General features: G+C 42.8%; 1 protein-coding gene and 1 pseudogene across 8 annotated transcripts in view; both read left to right on the top strand.

The window, feature by feature from the left end:
- Positions 1 to 15,341, top strand: part of INPP4A (inositol polyphosphate-4-phosphatase type I A) — a 99,977-nt gene that overhangs the window by 21,882 nt on the left and 62,754 nt on the right. The gene's annotated exons all lie outside the window — the stretch shown is intronic.
- LOC118085799 (U1 spliceosomal RNA) lies at positions 10,763 to 10,914 on the top strand (annotated as a pseudogene).

The following is a 15,341-nucleotide window of genomic DNA, read 5'->3' on the forward strand; positions in this document are numbered from 1 at the left end:
GATTAGGAAAGTGTTGGGGTTTTTTCTTTGTGTGTGGTAGGGGACTTGACTTGCTCAATTGAGCCATCTGGTCTGTCTTAGTGACTTACTTGGTTTAGCAATCTTTGCATAAAGTATTTCGTTCAGTCCTGTTTTCGGATTGTGACATATTTTCCTTTGGAATTGTGGGACCCATCCCTTACTTCTCCCCATGAATGTCACTGTTTTCATCTGTCAGATGCTGTAGGGCAAGTGAAAACACACAATGTAATGGACACATCCAGTTCTTGTGACATTTTAAACCGTCATGGTTTCTCCCAAAGAATGCCGGGAACTGGAATTTAGTTGAGGGTGCCAAGAGTTGTTAGGAGACTCCTCACAGAACAATGATCCCCATCATTCTTTGATTATTCTCTATAATATTACACAGTGTTGCCAAAAGTCTTAGTGCGGCCTTACAACTTCCATCGACCCCAGCAAGTATGCCCAGTGCTCAGGGATGATGAGATGAGAACTGTAGTCCCAACAATATTTGGAAGGCAACAGGTTCTCCACCCCTGGTGTAGACAAAGGTTGATAGACCCTAGTTCTAGCAGTAGAACATAAGAAGAAGAACCTTAGTGGATCTGGCCAGTTGCCCACCTGGTCTACCATCCTGTTCCCACATTGACCAACCAAATGCCTCTGCAGTAGCCCAAGCAGGATATAAGAGCAACTGGAATACAGGGGTGTGCTACCTCCAACATCATGATTGGTATGATCTGATACAAAAAAACTCTAGTTGGGCATTTTGCTTAATGCAGGAGCAGGGATGTGCAGAGTAGATGCCCCCCACCCCACCCAACCTACCTTAATGGAAGGAGCATGGCCATCTGTAATGAGAGCGACCCTGCACAGAGTCTTTACTGAAACCTCTGTTACTACAGATGGTTTCGCTCTCTGTGTGAAGGCATATCCCTACTCATGTGTTCGTCAACACGGTGCATAAGAACGCCCAAATAAGGGCTAAAATGGACAGTCGGTACGTCTATCACAGCTTTGCAAGAATGTTTCATTTGGTGAATGCAGGATAGCCTAGTTTGACAGAAAAGCATTTCAGTATAGCATTGAATGGACAGAATTGAGGGCCTCAAACAGCTACAGCATTGTTCAACAGTATATAGGATTGTAATTGTTTAAGGTACGACAATAGCATGTCATTGACTTTAAATTAATTGGCTCCTAAGCTCGTCTCTCACTTTTGTGTAGGCTTACAATGGCCCAGTTCAGACATCGCAGCAAAACCAATTTTGCAATTGCATAAAAAAATAAAAATTAATGAGCGATTGTTCTGGCTGCAGAGAGGGAACTACTGTAGTAATTAGAGCCCCCACCCCACTCCATTGCTGCCATCGCCCTAGGGAACAGGGTCAGTTCAAGGATGTGTGGTGAGTGAACAGGAAGAATCTAATTAGCAACTTTAAAGGAGCAAAGAGGAAGCTGCTATCTTAAGAGAAGGAAGAAGCGCGACTTTTAGAACAGAAGTTAGAATTGGGTCTTGCCCAATGTGAGGTAGACATTGTTGGATATTTATGAGGAAAATAAGGCTATATTAAATACTGTGTGGAGCCACCAATTTAAATCTGCTTCTGGGTTATTGTGGAAAAGCAGTGACTTAACACAGTAGTTCCAAAACATCTCTCCCTACCCAGGAATCTTGAAAATTGCTGAGGGTCTTAGTTTAGTAGACCATTTAAGCCCCCCCCCCCGGGCATATTGTAGCAGTTGTAATGCACTGTGTTTTATACTGTATGGTTTCTAATGGCATTTTTATTTTTTGAGAGAGTTGGACTTGTCCTAAAAAAGTCAATGAACCACCGACAAGGGGTTTGTCTTCCAAATAAATAGTAACCAGGTGTGCCCGGTTCATGCACCTGTACGCCTCTACATAGTTCCATCCTTATTTCATACATTTTGATATATCAATATATTGTGATGTTGAAAACCAGATATGGCTCCGCCCTAGCACCCGGAGGCAGTACTGTAGCAAATTTGCTCAAGAGTATTACTTATATATGTTCTAAGGCAGGCTTCCTCAACCTCGGCCCTCCAGATGTTTTGAGACTACAATTCCCACCATCCCTGACCACTGGTTCTGCTAGCTAGGGATCATCTGAGTTGTAGGCCAAAAACATCTGGAGGGCCGAGGTCGAGGAAGCCTGTTCTAAGGTGTCTTGTAGTTCATTAATGGGCTTCTCCTGAGTTGTTTGTAAACACACAGAAATTCATATATAGCAGCACTTTTTGTAGGGGTTATTTTCAAGAGAATGAATCCTCCCTTTCCCCCCAAGGTAGCATTTCTTGCAAGGGAAATATGACTGGGATTTTGTAACACAGGAGTGGTAAAAATACTACATATATTTAGGTGTCATTTAAAAGTGCCATCTGTGCCATGCTGGGGGAAAATATATGTATGTGCCAGATACGAGGGGACCATGGCAACTAGGCCCCTGGGATCTCTCCACTTTACTGCAGTGCGAATATATGTATTGTTATATATTAGTGCCTGTGGTTTAAGAAAGGCCAAGCAATCAGGGGAAAAACATTCTGTCTTGAGAGTGAGGTTTGGTAATAGAAATTTAGAATATGGAAAGTGATAATTTTCCTGAAGCCTCTCTAAAATTCCTTATCCAGTTTTAGCTTGAGCCATAAATCTGGTTCACACAACATGGTGGACCAAACTATGGCTTCCCAAGATTGCAGAGAGTCCCAGAGAGGAGCTCACAGCTGCTTTGATCATCCCTGGTTCTTTTTACAGTTGTGCTGAGCCCAGCCAAGGTAGAGTTGACCTGACCTTGGAATAAGGCAGTTTCACATGAGCAGTTTACACTCAAGTGGGCTATCTCTTTGAACAGAAGCAGCTGCTGTGACCTTCCATGAGCAACACTTCTGACATTATGCTGTGAGCATTTTAGATGCACAGACAAAGCCTGTAAGAAAATGTTCTCACTGGCTCTGACTGGGGTTCAATTGTTCACAAGCTCTGCTTGTTTCAGTGCAGTAGCATGTTTTTCAGTGTCAACCCTTGGGTGTGTCACTTCTGGGAAGCGGCATCCTTTGCCATGGACAATGCAGACCGGAGGCTTCCTTCACGAGGCTGCATTGCCTCTTTCCTACTTTTCTAACCACAAGTTTATTTAAAAAAAGAAAAAAGGAATTTCCACTCAAATACAGGTGCCTATTTTTCCCCTGGCTATGATGTATATGTTAGGGGCTGCTACCTTGGTTGCTTTACTCACCCACCCTAACCTTGTCCAAACCACCCCTCTTCCCTTTAGAGACCACCGAAACCAAACTAAGGGTTGCCTCTCTCTTTCTTGAATTTGTGTTTTTTAACAGCTGTGCGGCATGCAGGAATTCTAGAGGTGCAGCATTCACTAGCATTGGAATGTGCTTATTGGGAAAGCACACCTGTAGAATTTCTTAACACCAACCTGTTTTTTTTTAAGGCAGAGCCAGTGGATGGGGGTGGGGAGAGGTGGGAGGAGGAGGAGGAGGAAGAAGAAGAAGAAGAAGAAGAAGAAGAAGAAGGAGGAGGAGGAGGAGGTACTGGGTGTGAGGTGTACAAGTTTGAGAGGAAAGTGGCAACCTTCTGACTGTTACGCCTTCTGGCTGGAAACTCAGCATCATAGAAACATACATGTGTGGCTGGGACATGATTACGATTGCTAGATGGTAAACGAGAGGAAGAAAATACCGAATATACTGCTTAGTTCCAGATGTTCCACATCTAAGCTTTGCACACTAGAAGCAGATTCTGGAATTAAGTCCTGATTGTGCCATCTAAATTTATTGCTGTTCATTTAATATATTGGTGAGCCTCTTTGGACACAGTCTTTCACAAAAGGGGAGCATACAAACAAATAGATAATGACAGTGATGCTCTTTCTGAAAAGGGCAGATCCTGAGACTGGGATAGCTAGCTACTCATTGGCACATTTTGCAAGTAAAAGCACATATATGGATCCAATGAATTTTGCCTGTTAGGACACTTCCTTTGGAGTACAATGCAAAATACATCTGTTTTAAGTTTAAATAGCACAAGCATTGTGTGCTTTTTGCAGTTGGTTTTCCTGACGGAAACTGTCAGGTTGTAAAAAAAGTAATCTGAAAGGATTATGTTACAGGTTTGAATATATATTGATTGGGGTTTAGGTACAAAACACGCATCAGTGGTTGCTGAATGAAGGTGTCATTTTTTAAATATCGTTTGATAGAAACAAAATGCTTACAAACACACAAAATCTTCATAGTTGTTATGAAATGCATACCTGTACATATTAGCAGTACAGTACTGTGCTTTTGGCTGGGTGTGCAAAGAGTCCCAGGTAAACTAGTTTGGATTACTCTTGTGTTCATCCCATCATTTGTAAAGTTTTGTGTGTGCTTTAAAATCTGTGGGAGTTTTTCTGTTGACTTTAGAACTAAGTATGTTTTGTTCAACATGCTTGTGGAAATAATGAACATAACAACCATAAATATATGTACTTACGGCAGGAAACTGTAGGCTGAACAAGGTGATTTTTTGTTGTTGTTGGTTGAATGACCGAACCTGAAGGTGCCACAGGGTTTTGCCCTGGGCCTGTTGTACCTTTTATTTATAAATGACTTGGATGACGGAATTGAGAGCATGCTCATCAAATTTGCAGGTGACACCAAACTGGGAGGGTTAGCTAATGCTGCAGAAGACAGAATTGGTATTCGGTATGAACTCAACAGATTGGAGAACTGGGCACAAGCTAGTAAAATGAATTTCAATAGGAGCAAATTAAGATTCTACATATAGGCAGGAATAGCCAGCTGTACAAATATAAGATGGGGAACACCTGGCTTGCCAATAGTACATGTGAAAAGGATTTGGGGTCTGAGTAGATCACAAGCTTAACATGAGTCAACTGTGTGATTCAGCAGCTAAAAAAGCTAATGGTATTCTAGGCTGCATCAACAGAAGTTTAGTCTCCTGATCAAGGGAAGTCGTAGTACCTAGCTCTGTTCTGCCTTAGTCAGACCACACTTGGAGTACTGTGTATATTTCTGGTTGCCACAATTTAAGGATATTGGCAAGGTAGAACATGTGCAGAGGAGGGCAATCAAGGTGATCAAGGGTCTGGAAACCTTTTAGTTGAGAAGGTAACGGTTTGAACCACCCTTTACAAATATGCTGGATAGATTTGAGAACCAAGAGAGCTGTAGCAGTATATTGGATTTGATAATTCTTTCCCCAACTTGCCTCTTTTATTACCATTTTCAGAAATTCTGTTGGTGAGGGAAATTCATCAAACAGCCTTGAGTAGGAGTAGGTTCTCATATTAGTTGGATTTCAGATGGAACGGCTCAGGCAGCAGCAGGAAAAACACTAATGCTAATTACCTGCTGCACCAATTGGGTCTACTAGGATGTTTTTCCGATTGTGAGTAGAGGCTGGAACTGCAGAGGTTCTGCTCAGCAGGATCATCTTCTGACTGCAAGTAGAAGTCTCGAGGTGGTAAGAATGCCTGTTGGGTACAAATAAAAGAATAGGCTAGTAAAGAGCAGGATTTCATACTTCATCGCTTTTCATCAGACGTCCGTCAGTCTCCTCTGTGCTGCTGGTGTTTTTGCTAAGCAGTCTCGTGGCTGCCCGGAATGGCTTACAGAGTATTGCACAGCTAACGGCTTGTGCGAAGGAGAGGAAAGCAAAACAGGCACGTCCATTCATTAGTTTCCTGTATTATATAATCCTCCGTAGCCATGTTAGAGATAACAGAGAGTGGCCAGCTGCTTGTTATTAAGACTGTAAATTTGTTATTGTGCGTAGTAGTAATTCAGCCCTTTGGGAGGCACTGTATTTCTGAAGTCAAAGAGTCAAACCCATGAGTTTCTTTTTAGTTCTTGCAGTTCTTTGGTAACACATTGATCCCCATGACATACAGTATTTCAGATTGTTGGTTTGTCCTTAGCAAGTTCCCTGTACCGATGATCTTATAAGTGATCAGTACGTTATTGTTACAGTATTTCAGGAAAAGCTGGAGTACAGGGATTAATTTTTAAACACGTTGCTGTTGCCCTCCTCCCTCACACCAGAATATTTCTTCAGCAACAGATGTATTTATTCAATCGGAGCTAATGCTCGAACTAATAATAGACATAGGTAGATACATTTAATTTGACGAAGTTTCTGTGATTATAGAATTTGAAAGGGGGGGTGGTCTTTTAAAATGAGCTCATTTAGAAGTGGGAAGGTTTACTGGGAAGTGATAGCAGGAAATAGATGTTGCCTCAATGCCCTATTTGAAGAGTGGTTGGCACTGGGAAAGCGGTGTGTGTGTGTGTGTGTGCCCACTTGTGTGTGGTTGGGGCTCTTAATACTTTCCGCATCTTCTCCAGTCGTTAATTGCACTTCTGTGGAAAAATGGGCTGTTTGGGGATATCTGGTGTCCATCTCCAGAAATCTGTTGATTGCTAAGTCACTGTAGTAGTTTTATTAACTCCTCATTCTCTGCGCCAGAAGTTCTCTGCACCTCTCTCTTCCATTTTGGGTCATAATAAGTGAGATTTAGGCCCCATCTGCCCTATGCATTTAAAACAGTATCATACCAATTTAAATAGTCATGGCTCAGAATCCTGAGGACTGTAGTTAAGGGTGCTGAGAGCTGTTAGGAGACACTTATTCTCCTCAAAAAGTTACAATTCTCAGAGTGGTTTAACAATCAATCCCTCTTTGCAGGGAACTGTGGGAATCTTAGCTCTCTCTGACTTCCGGATTACCTAGAATTACTAAGGCCATTAAAATGTAGGCTAGCATGTCATTTGATTGTAAGCTGTTGTTAGTGCACACACCCCAAAAAACTTTCTAAATTTCCTCTGTTAAGGAGTGTTGCTTTTAAGAACTCCAATAGTTTAAGTGCTGGTTTCCGTTTTTTCCAGAGAAAATCCAGTAATGGAACAATAATGATTTTGAGCCATTCATCTTAAGGCTCAGAGAAGAAACACATTTCTACTAATGTCTCCTAGTTTCACAACAGTTAAAGTCTTTTTAGTTTCCTGATCTGGTGTAAATTTAGCTTGTATATTTATGCCTAGATGGGCAAAAGCAGTTTTTCATATTCTAGAGAGCGTAGCTACAAGAGTGGCCAGAGCGGATTGCAGTATAGACTGAGGCAAAATATTGATTGTCTTGGCATTTTGACAAGCCAGGTAGCACTGTCAGAATTTCCATCCCAAGATTGGGTGCACGGTGACTGATAGGGTCTTGTTGGCTTGGTATGCTATTGGTATTCAGGCCCCTCCCTGGCATGGGATTCCTGACCACACGACAGCCTCTCTGAGCTCTAGAGATGCTTCCAGAAGTTTAACACTCCTGTGTCTGCAGCCCTAGTCATGTGTTGCATGCTAGTTCATGTGTTATGCTTAAGGAGGTGTTAGAGAAGCCTCCTATTTTTGAAATCTTATGTGATCCACTCTTGTTTTGTATTTATCAAGCATCTGGAAACATTGGGGGGGGGAGTCTCTCTCTCCTAAGCTCGATTTGTTTAAGCCAGCATTGGCGTCCCAAATGATTTTGCTGCTACTGGTGTAAGTTGATAATAATTGATTTCATACGGGTCTTTGTTTTTGTTCACTGTGTTGTTTAGGTTAGATGTATTGAGGAAAGCCTGTTGTTCAGTGGGAGAGCATTAGCCCTGCATGCTGAAACTCACAGGTTCAATCCCTGCTGTCTTCCGGTAGAGCTGGGAAATGCCTGCATGAGACCCTGGAGAGCTTGCTGGAGTTTGCAAGAGCTGGATGGACATGGTCTGATGTGATATAACACAGCTATTGCAGGGCTTTTTTCAGCTGGAACTCATCAGAACTCAGTTCCAGCACCTCTCTGGTGGGCACAATGGGCATTTTAAGAGAACAAGGGAGGTGCTCCACCTCTTTTTCTAGAAAAAGTAGCCCTGGCTATTTGTAAGTCACCTTGACACAGTCCTTTTTTATGTTTATTTTAAGGACCATATATTAAACTTTAGGTAAAGGGACCCCTGACTATTAGGTCCAGTCGTGACCGACTCTGGGGTTGCGACGCTCATTTCGCCTTATTGGCCGAGGGAGCCGGCGTACAGCTTCCAGGTCATGTGGCCAGCATGACTAAGCCGCTTCTGGCGAACCAGAGCAGCGCACGGAAACACCATTTATTAAACTTTAAAAGTAAGCTATTATCTTTAATGACATATGCTTTATATACTTATATAGTGGGGTTTTCCCATCTGGCTAGATGGTTTCCTTGTCTCTCTCCTCTAGAGGAATCTGGCAGCAGCAATGGGGAAGAACAAAGGTTAGACCTCTCCCTTAGCCTCCCAGGTGCTCTGGCTGCTAATGCTGATCTTAATTTCCTTTGCAGCAGTTCGCCCTCCACATTTTATTTTAGCGCACAAAATAAACTCCCTTAAGATTATTTTCTTTTACCATTATTTCTCCCTAGTGGAGCATGCCCCACATTTTTGTTCAAGAATCAAGTGCTTCTACTCCCATAATTGGTGTAATTGGTGAAAATTGCACATATGTAAAAGAAATCAAATCCTGATTCTTGAGATGTGCGGAGATTGCCATTGGTAGTACTGAAGCAATATTTATTATAGTAATATGCCAATCTATTAATGAGGCAGCAAACATGATTTGCTACTTTGTGTGCAGTCGCTGCACAGAAGACGTAACTGTGTTGGTTTTGTTTCCTTAGCAATTCTTTGTCTTGCCTACTTTAGAACACCTTTTAATGCCAGGGGGATAATGAACACTTGGCACTTGGTATCGGGGTTTGTCTAGTTTCCAGATATGATGAGTGCTAATGGCTACTTTCGTTTTCATAGGCCAGGGGTGGGGAACCTGAAGCCTTCATTCCCTTGTGGGGACCTTCCAGGGGGAGCAGAGGCAAAAGTGGGCCAGATAATGGCAGTCACTTGCCTTTGTATAGTAGGCTGTATTATGCAACAGTTGGAAGTGCATATATGTGTGCACCCCACTCCCCTCCATTCCTGCAGCCAAGAGACATGATCAGGGTTCAAGGACCCGCTCCAGCCAGGCAAAAGCACTCAAGGAAGGTGTAGGTCTGCATTGGTGAGAAGTGTGACCCATTGAAGGGATATAGGATAGGACAGGGATACCAGTTGCTGTTGAACTGCAACCCCCATCAGCCAGCATGGCCAATGGGCAGGTGTGAAGGGAGTTGCAGTTGAATGACATCTGGAGGGCACCAGGTTCGCTACCCCTGGATTAGGGAGCGTGTCCCAAGGGCAACCTGGAGGAATTGAGGCCCCAGACCTGAGGTTTCCCACCTCATGCCTCTTAACAATGGGGTGGTGCAGATTAATGCCTGTGTCCTAGTTCGAATCTCATGTCCAGTATAAGGACACAAGGTGTTTATACACTATAAACTCACAAGACATATAAATACACTGGCAGGCCACTGTTTCTCATCTTTATAAGGAAGGTATAAAAATTATGTGTGCAATTTGTGTTTGAACACTTGCAATGCAAAAATATAAAAACTCTGTGATTTTCTTTTTAAAATACCCGGTAGAGTACAGTATAACCATAAGAATATTCAGTGGATTGTGTTAGGAATTTAACTGGAAAGCAAGCATCAGTGGGAATTCTGGAAGCTGGGAAAAGAGTACGGAGCTTGGCCCAATGTCTTTCCCCTTAAACGTCCTACTTTTTGCAAGTCGACGCCCACAAGCATTCTTGTGGCTTCAAGAACTTTCTCATGTAAGGGTCACTGCACTTCTCTTGGGTCATTGATGAGACTGTGGCTCAGCCTTCAAAAAAAGAGTTGATTGGCTAGAGTGAGGAGCCAGGAATGAGAGGTGGTTATCTAGGCAACTAGTACATCAGTCAGGTATCCTTATTCCTGCATGGACACTTCCTGCTACTTGTGGAGTCTCCCTCAGCCATTTCCTACCCCCACACAGAGAAGCAGTCTGCGGCAACACTGGGATCAGTGATGTGTGTTTTATGGGGGGGGGAAACAACCACACAAATTAGGGTTATTTGCATTGGAAATTTTTCTGTTGCCCTGGAGAGTGATCTAGTCTAGCATGATTATTTTGTATTTGGTAAACAAAGCAACAAAACAAAACTTTGCAAAGCTTGCTTAACATCGTTTCTTCAATCAGCACCTATTTATTGTTGCTAATGAAATGGCAAATAAAATGTCCAAGATAAAGTAAGTCGCTAGAAAATTCTCTGGCTCACATCTTTGATCGGGGTCATGGCTGAGACTCATGATCTTCTAGAACTTTTATAGATTTGATCTTAGCAGCTCCAGAAATTGATGCCTGCTGCCTCTATGGAATAAGAAACACAACTTTGTGATAGGGATGCAAGCAAGGTTTAGCCCAGTGCTGTATTTGGGGACAGAAGTCTTTAACAAAGATCTCTTCACAGTTGAGCTCTGATTATTGGATGGACCTCAGAATAGGTGTTGCACCATTCTTTAAAAGCATGGGATTTTGTTGGTGTTAAAAGCCCTGAAGGACAAGAGCTGTATTGGATAATACAGTGCAAAGTCACTGTCATGACCTCAGGGTCCCACTGTGGAATTGGAGGAAGAATCAGAAAGAACTGTGCCGGAAACTCCAGCACAGAAGGCCATTCTGCCAAAACCTTCCAGGCCCAAGGAGGTCACATTGCCACCCCTCCGCCTTTGAGGACTCCAGTCTCAGAAGCTCCATCAAAACTATCTTGCCCATGTCATAGGATTCAAAACAGATAGGACAACTTTAACATACTCACCTGGCAGGGGAAGATGTATTGTTCATGAAGGAAGTTTTCCCAGGGTGAGGCTCACCCATTGCACTTTGGTGTGCTGGCCCATGCAGTTTCCTCAAATGCGGGAAACTTTGTGGCAGTGGGGGATTGTGTTTGTGTTTTTCCCCTGGTGTTTTTTTTTTTTTAGGACCCCTTTAACCAGAGGAACAGCTCCCACTGGTGGTGATAGAGCTAACTGCCCAGACTGAGTTGCAGCCTCTATTAAAGGCTCAGTCTGGGATAACTTTGCTGAAACAACAATCTAAATTTGCTTCAGCTTGAGCTGTGCATTGAGTTGTCCATCTTGAACACCTCATCTTGGACCTGTCTACCAGAGCCCTTACCTGTAACGGAACAGCCATTTGTTATTAATAATGAGCAGTGGGGGGGGGACCTGTGGCCTTCCAGATGTTGTTGGACTCCTGTCAGCTTCAGCCAGCATGGTCAATGGTCAGGGTTGGTGGCAACTGTATAATCCCTGAGGACTACAGGTTCCCAATCCTTGGTTTAGAGTTTGAATATCCAGCGGTTCATTATATACTTTATGCAAAACGGCAGAAGCACTACAAAGCATCTACAACCTAGTTTAGATCAGAAAGTGCTTACTGTAGTATGGCTTAGGGCAGATGAAATGTTCCCAATCTTCTAACTGTAGTTAAGGGAATAGGAGTGTGCCGTAGACTTGCATGCACTGTCCTCTCTCACACAAATCCCCCTCCCTTCCATGGTTTGCTTTTGAACCATGACGTAGCCTTATGTATAGCACTAATCAGAATATTCTATCAAGCATTGAGGAAATGGCAGGACTTGAACATTTTTATTAGGGAAAATTCCCCCGATAAATGTCCTAGCATGTTTGCTCTGCATTAACCTTTCTACTCTAATAATCCCTAGCAAGAATGTGTTGGGAGGGAGGGGTACACTGTTGCATTCCTAATGAAAACCACACTTGTGATATTGCTGAAATCCTGGCAGTAGGAGTGCTTTAATTTGGTCTTCTATTTTTATTCTAAGTCTTGTGGTCTGGGTTGTGCAATACATTAAATTCAGGCAGAAAAGGGATCAGGGCTGCAACGTGCTGGCGATTTGGAATTTGATTGAAAAAGAGATGTTGTGGAAAATGTATCTAAGCCTTAGGCTTCAGAAGAATCTGCAGTTACTAGGGAGTAAGCCGAACTACACACCGTATGACGTGCTTTTGCATAAATAGGATTGGGATACGCACTGCCTGTCTTGACTCTGGAAATTTACATATGCTGTTCTGTATTGGCAGAGTGTTAGCTCCGGAAGCTGTCATGGAGACATGATGTGCATTTTTGCAGTCGCATTGTTTTATGCTACCAAGTGCATTCATTTCCTTAAGTTGTGCTTTTTGTTTTATGACTTGCAGCTTTCACTCCTGGTAGCAGTAGGCTATAATATACAGAAGCAGCACCTTGGCTGTGATTTGTAGGCTAATAGCCACAGCGTTCTATAGATATGGTTGCCCTGGCAAGTACATCTTTTAAGATCTCTTATGCTTCCCCAGAATGTTGAGCGGGTGCGGATTTCTCCAGACTTTGCCCTGAATCTTGGAGCTATCAAGCTGTTTCCAAAATGCCTCCAAAGCTAGGGCAACAGGGTTGTTCCCCTCCCACTGCAACTCAGAGCTGGGAAGGAGGATAGATCACCCCATTGGTTGTGCTGACCTTGAAGGTTTTCAAGTACTTCCAAAGCCTAGTCCACATTACATTAGTCATGCATAGGCCACATTCCATCACCTGCAAACTCCACCAATCTTTATATGCTTCCCCCCCCTGTAAATTCAGGTTTACAGTACTTGATCTGGAGATAATCCAACAAGTTGGGGAAAGTGGAGCTCCAAACCTCTCAACTTGGGGTCAAAGACTATTTGTTTTGGTGTTTTGGGGTGACTGTATCAATTGTCACTTTCTGCTACTCCCCTTTCTGTGCCCATTACTTCCTTAGTGCTTTCATTTCATTGCCAGCCATGCTGTAACTATTTAATTTGTACTTTGTCTGATCCATCAGATTTGTCCCCAAACCAGAAAACTGCACAAGCAAACCACACTAAATATTTCTGCCACAGATTTTGTGCAGCAGTCTGAAAAGCGTGTGCTGAGAATGCACAACTGCATTCATTTCTTTTCTGGCCACGCTTGTAACTATTTTCTTATTCTCCTTCTCCCCCTTCTCCTTCTCCTCCTCCTTCTTCTTCTGCAATCACTCTTAGCTGAGTAAGATTGTCTTCCATAAACACGGTTTTAACAATGAGTCCGTAAGTGACTGTGGAAGCCAATTCTGGATCCACATGTCCTTCCACAGAGGGGACATAGGTTTCCAGGTGGGAGTTGATCACGATGTGGATTTGTCAAGCATGCCTTCCTCTTAGCATGTTTCTCCCTTGCGTCCTGAATTCGAGTGTCTTCAAAGCCCATGACACCTTTGGTAAAGGCTGTTCTCCAACTGGAGCGCTCGTAGGCCTATGTTTCCCAGTTGTCAGTGTTTATACTACCATAATTTTTTTTAGATTTGCCTTGAGACAGTCTTTAAACCTCTTTTGTAACTATTTCCAATGCACTCCTGAACCAGAGAGTGTAGCTTTATATGTATGGGTGTATATTATTTTGATCCCTCAGATTTGCACAGATCCAGAAAACTGCAAAAGTATGTGCTGAGAATTTGCAATTACCTTACTGTGTGCAGTTCAGCACTTCCTGACTGGGCATTTTTTTGGGGGGGTGTTGGTGGTGTTGGTGGGGGGGGGGAAGCAGCGTGCAAGCGCAGCTATCTGTGTGCATACCCTGTCCGTACTATCAGCGCAGTGTAATCAGCAATTTAGAAAGTGGGGGCTAACACAAAAGGGAAGAAGTACCGGTATGAAGTTGAATGGAAAAAGTAGATTAACAGGTAAACACTGTTCATATGTGTCTGGGGGCGGGATGCCTATGTCCAAAAGAGAAGGAAATACATTTTAAAAACAGAATGCACACAACTTCCCCCAAAATGTGTGAAACCTTTTTCTCAAGAGTTCGGTTATCTCCACTTTTCACCAGGTGTTGTATTTGGAATGTAAATAACCACAGCATTTACTTTTAAGGAAATCTGCACTGCAGCACTGCAGATATATTTGCAGCTCGTCTTTGGCAGGGTGAAGGCAGCATGTGGTATTTAATTTATTGATCAGGGCATTGATGTTTTACGAAGTGCATTTTGGCACTTTTAACAGCATATTCAGGGAGAGCTGGAGATGATTTGCCCTGTAAAACTTTAAGCTATCCAAAGAATAAAAATCTTTGCAAAAAGGCAGGGAATGGTAGGCTACTCAATGAGAGTTAATTGTAACTGGAGCCAACTCCCTTCTGCAATATAGGGATAATAATGCTGCCCTACTTTTAGAGAGGGCGATCACACTGAGATAATATGTGTGGAGCACTTAGAATGCTTGAAGTGTGGTTTTAAATGCTAAGTAAGCATCAAGTAGTCTGCACTGGTGCTTATGGCTTCTGTTCAGTATATTAAAGCACAATGGAAACTTATTTGAATAAATGGTGTTTGAAATCGTATTCACATTGCTCTCCTGAAAATGGCCGTTTCCTCTCGATATAACAAACTACAGGTCATCCGTTCAGCTTGCCAAGTTGACTGATCATGGAACATTGCCCCATGCCATATCAGGGAATTTTCCACACAGTTAGAATCATACCATGGGGCACCTTACGTGGCATACGAAGGTAGCCCAGCAGCCCACTTCCTGTTGCAGAGTACTTAATGTGATTGAGTAGTTTTGCAGGGGAGAAGTGTTGGCTGAGGGAGGTTTCTTAGCCCTTCGCAGGCCAGCTGCTTTTCCCTGAACACCCCACCCCCCAAATATTTGTACCACAGGTTTACTGAGTCTGGAATCATGCGGTGGTAAAAGCAAATTGGGTGGGTGACCAATATGGCAAGAGTTAAGTAATCCCCTTTCCCACAGTTCTTTCCTGCAGAGCTGGCCTTTCTGGGCTTCTCTTACACATGACTGTTGCCTACCTTGCTTGCAATTTTCCCCTAAGCCTGTAATAATAATAATAATAATAATAATAATAATAATAATAATAATAATAATAATAATAATAATTTATACTGTGACCGTTTAATACATTTGATTTGTGGTGTAGTTTAGCTTTAAAGGCCTCCTGCAGTGTCAAGTCCCTTCAGAATGGATGGGGAATATATATAGGAGGAATGGACTTGATACAGAGTTGTTGGTGGATAACATTCACACTGCTTTCTTCCAGCAAAATTTCAGGAGTAAGAGCCTGGGGTAAGAGGCTTCAGTACACAAGTTAGAGAACACTTAACTTATCGGCTTAGTCATTAACTTATCAAGAGCAAGGAACTGAAATTGATTAGTCCATGGGCAAAGTGTGCAGAATCCCTTTGTTGGTTTCACTCCCGAACAAAAGTCTAGCCAAAGTCCCAAGGCAAATTGCAAAACCTGGGTTCTGGGATGAAACTGAGAGGTGACTTCTTCATGCTTTGGTTTTGAAAACAAGTCAGATTCTCTGTGAATCTTA

The sequence above is a fragment of the Zootoca vivipara genome, chromosome 4 (assembly GCF_963506605.1).
Source record: "Zootoca vivipara chromosome 4, rZooViv1.1, whole genome shotgun sequence".
NCBI classification, from domain to species: Eukaryota; Metazoa; Chordata; class Lepidosauria; order Squamata; family Lacertidae; genus Zootoca; species Zootoca vivipara.